The sequence below is a fragment of the Larimichthys crocea genome, chromosome I (genome assembly GCF_000972845.2).
Source record: "Larimichthys crocea isolate SSNF chromosome I, L_crocea_2.0, whole genome shotgun sequence".
Classification (NCBI taxonomy): Eukaryota; Metazoa; Chordata; class Actinopteri; family Sciaenidae; genus Larimichthys; species Larimichthys crocea.
This window is the reverse complement of record NC_040011.1, coordinates 21,249,900-21,254,481: the sequence shown is the minus strand read 5'-3', so window position 1 is coordinate 21,254,481 and position 4,582 is coordinate 21,249,900. Positions and strand designations below refer to the sequence as shown.

The window sequence follows — 4,582 nt, the reverse complement described above, 5'->3', positions numbered from 1 at the left end:
CGCTGGCCGTTCCCCATAATAATACTCCAAATCACTCCAACGCGGACTCGGTCAGTTAACTCGTCTCCCTCCTCTCGTTACTTGCTCACCTCAAAACGCAACATCCCGCTCTGTCCTACCCCCTCACTTACAGACTGCCCTCGATTGGCCGGAGGTACCAGAGCTCTACACATGCCAATACCGTCAAGAAATGAATGATTGACAACCCACAAAACAGTAATAATACAGTGAGCCTAATAACACACAAATCAAATCAAATCAAATCAATTTTATTTGTATAGCCCAAAGTCACAAAGTACATTTGCCTCAGAAGCTTTACAATCGTTACAGGGAGTGACACCCTCTGTCCTTAGCCCTCGGTTCAGTGAGGAAAAACTTGCCCACAAAAACCCTTTACAGGGAAAAATGTGGAGAAACCTCCGGAAGAGCCACAGGGAGGGATCCCTCTCCCAGGACGGACGCGTGCACATGGATGTCACGTGTACAGGACAAATCCACCAACATATTGTACATGACTGATAATGACAATGAATTATAATGATGAATAAATGATTACAGTAATAGATATGGTAGTAATAATGACAGTAATATATATGTAGTGGGCGTCATGCGGATCACAGCAGCAGCCACGATCCACGAGAACCTTGGACGACCGAGCACAGAAACTCCGGGGAAGTTTGGTTAGTAACATGCATTATGAGACCTGTCCACAGGGGAGATATTGGAGGATTGGAGGATATAGAGATATAGTATTATAGAGAGAGAGAATGAGATATAGAGAAATATAGAGAGATATAATATAGAGGAGTATATTATATATATATATATATATATATATATATATATATATATATATATATATATATAGGGAGAGAGGAGAGAGTAGAGAGAGAAGAGAGGAGAGAGAGTTTTCGTAAGGGAGATGTGTGCATCTTCAACCAATACCGTGCCTGGCTAGGCATAACCCTCAGTGGGGTCCCCGGCAGTGTAATCCCATGGCAGCAAACTAAGGATGACCTGAGCCCGCCTAACTATAGGCTTTATCAAAAAGGAAAGTCTTAAGTCTATTCTTAAAGGTGTTGACCGTGTCTGCCTCCCGAACCCAGAAAGGTAGTTTGTTCCACAGAAGGGAGCCTGATAGCTGAAAGCTCTGGCTCCCAATCTACTTTTGGAAACTATAGGAACCACAAGGAACCCAGCTCCTGAGAGCGCAGTGTTCTAGAGGGGTAATAAGGTATTATGGCTCTTTTAGATAAGATGGTGCTGCCTGACCTGAAGGCTTGTATGTAAGGAGAAGAATTTTAAATTCTTATCTAGATTTAATAGGTAGCCAATGCAAGGAAGCCAAAATGGGAGAGATGTGATCTCTGATTTGTTGTCCTGTCAGAACACGTGCAGCAGCATTCTGAATTAACTGCAAAGTCCTAAGAGACTTATTAGAGCAGCCTGATAACAAAGAGTTACATAGTCCAGCCTTGAAGTAACAAATGCGTGGACTAGTTTTTCTGCATCCGCCTGAGGACAATGCGTTCTGATTTTAGCGATGTATCGTACGTAAGTGGAAGAATGCAGTCCTCGAAATTTGTTTTATGTGGACGTTAAAGGACAAATCCTGATCAAAAACAACTCCAAGATTCTTTTACGTGGGCTGGAGGCCAGGGTGATCCCATCTAAAGTAACTAAGTCTCTAGAAAGAGAGTTTCTGAGGGTTTGGGTCCAATTACAAGAACTTCAGTTTTGTCTGAATTTAACATCAAAAAAATTGTGGGTCATCAACTTTTTATCCTTAAGGCATGCTTGGAGTTTAGTTAACTGATTGGTTGCATCAGGCTTGATTGATAAATATAATTGGGTGTCGTCGCATAACAATTAAAATTGATAGAGTGATTCCTAATAATGTTCCCTAAAGGAAGCATATTAAACTGATAGAAGTGGTCCAAGTACAGAACCTTGTGGGACTCCCTGACAAATTTGGTCTGCATGGAGGATTCATCATTGACGTGAACAAACTGAGATCGATCTAAAAAGTACGATTCAAACCAGCTTAGGGCGGTTCCTTTTGCCAATTCGATGTTCCCGTCTCTGTAAAAGAATTTGATGGTCAATGGTGTCAAATGCAGCACTAAGATCTAACAGGACAAGTACAGAGATGAGTCCTTTGTCTGATGCCATTAGGAGGTCATTTGTAACTTTCTAATGCGGTCTCTGTGCTATGATGCACTCTAAATCCTGACTGGAAATCCTCAAATATAGACTATTGTTATGGAGAAAGTCAAACAGCTGATTAGCTACAGCTTTCTCAAGTATCTTAGACAGAAAGGGAAGGTTTGATATCGGTCTGTAGTTGGCTAAGACCTCTGGGTCTAGAGTGGGCTTTTAAGAAGAGGTTAATTACAGCTACCTTAAGGACTGTGGTACATATCCTGATAATAAAGACAGATTAATCAATCCAATAACGAATTACTAACTACAGGTAAAACATCCTTGAGCAACCTGGTTGGGATGGAGTCTAAGGACAGGATGACGGCTTAGCTGCAGAAATGATTAAAGTTATTTGATGAAGGTCGATGGGGGAAAAACAGTCTAAATACATATCAGGTTTTACAGCTGTTTCAAAACTTGCTGTATCGAATGCAGTCAATGTTTGTTGGGGCAAGAGGTGATGGTTTTGTCTCTATAGTTATAATCTTATCATTAAAGAAGCTCATGAAGTCATTGCTACTTAGACCTAAAGGAATAGTGGTTCACGTAGAGCTGTGATTCTCTGTTAGCCTGGCTACAGTGCTGAAGAGAAACCTGTGGTTGTTCTTATACGACATGCACTTATGCCACATTGACTCATATTTACAAACACTATGAAATGAAATGCAATAATGTATTTTACAGATCACTTCTTTTGCATGTTTAAATTGTCTGCATTAACCATATTATTAACTTTTCCCCACTTCAATACATAAGAACTTTATGAATTGTGATATTGTTACAAATCAAATCAATTTTTCAGCAAGGGCTACATATATATAATATATTATATTATATATTATTATATATTATATATATTAATATATATTTATGCAGTGATTTTTGTGCTCCGGCCCCCCTGAGCTCATATTTAGTTGTATGCGGGCCCTGGACCAAAATGAGTTTGACACCCCTGGTCTAGTGTGATAAACGTCCAAGTTTTCTTCTGGTTCCTGATGGCTTTTCTGAAGATGTACATTGATACTGGATGTTTTTCTTTGGAGAGACGTATCCAGATAACTTCTGCTTCGTGTCTGCACATTTGTCATCTTCTGCTGCTAACGTGTCGTAGATATCATTACACTCGTTCTCCTGCTATGTGCAACAATAGGGCTTTGAGCCTTGCCTTCCGGTAATGTTCATTGCAGTAGTGTAATTTTCAAACCTTTGCACCCATTTATTCCAGTTGGTCCGACCGAGCTTGGGTCTGTTTCAGTGTCGAAAGGTGGGGAGAGAGTACGGTGTTTCCTGCCATGCTTGCTGTGGTGCGCTGACTGCCATTCACGTTTGTTTTTTTTGTTAGCTTAGCTAGCTTAGCCTAGCCTCACTCGTTCACTTGTCCGTCTTTTCCCGCTTTTCTTTTCGGAAAACAGCGGTGTCCGAGTTAACTCTTCAGGCACATTTCATTTACTCCTAGTCGCCAATGTTGTGTTTGTATGTGGATTCATGCACCAGACAAACACACCAACTTACTGAAAGGCATGGTTTATTAACCGAGGCTTTTACACACACTGCCATCGCTGGCTCCTTGACTGCTTGACTAACTGTTCCTCCACCATGTTAGCTAGCAGTTTCACTCTCTCCGGTGGCAAAAGGCGTTGTCCATCCTTCAGAACATGACCCAAATATGTCACCTCAGGTCGACAGAATTGCAACTTTTCCAGCGACGCTCTGTTGACCACCCTCGCAGTTGCTTGTGCAGCAGATGAGTCTGGTGGCTAGCTTCTTTTGATGGAGAAGCTATTAGGAGGTCATCAGCTACTGCAAGAGGGTGGAGCCACCTGGCACGGTCGAGCCCATGCAGGTCTCTTTTACCACCGCTGTATACACCATGGGACTCTGACAAAAACACTGCGACAAACGTCACCAAGTGTACTGTTTACCTTTGAATGTGCATGCAAACAGATACTGGCTATCTGGATGCAATGGTATCAAGAAAAATGCAGAACTTCAGTCAATAACTATGTAGTGTGTTGAGTTAGATGGTAAGCTAAATCAAATTGGTGTCAAGCACAATTGGAGCTGCAGGTACCACTATTATTAATCTCCTGCAGGTCCTGCACAAACCGCCATTCATTGGGCAGATTGCTTTGGAAATTGGTAAAAATGGGAAGTGTTACATGGGCTGGTGGTTTGAACCACAAACAATAGACACTGAATGCAATAGCTTTGTGAGGCAAATTGTATTGTTTAATCATTGGTAGCATAGAATTAGGCTTGAGTGTGACTTTATGTGACGGAGCCAGATTTACGAAACACACATGAAATTCATGCTAAGCTCACACAATGGATGGAACCTCAGACAGCTCAGAAGGAGGTCCATACTTTGTGGAAAAAGATG

At 41.5% G+C, this 4,582-nt stretch overlaps 1 pseudogene; it reads right to left on the bottom strand.

The window, feature by feature from the left end:
* Positions 1 to 1,014: 1,014 nt before the first annotated feature.
* LOC113746585 (uncharacterized) lies at positions 1,015 to 1,982 on the bottom strand (annotated as a pseudogene).
* Between the last annotated feature and the right edge of the window lie 2,600 nt (positions 1,983 to 4,582).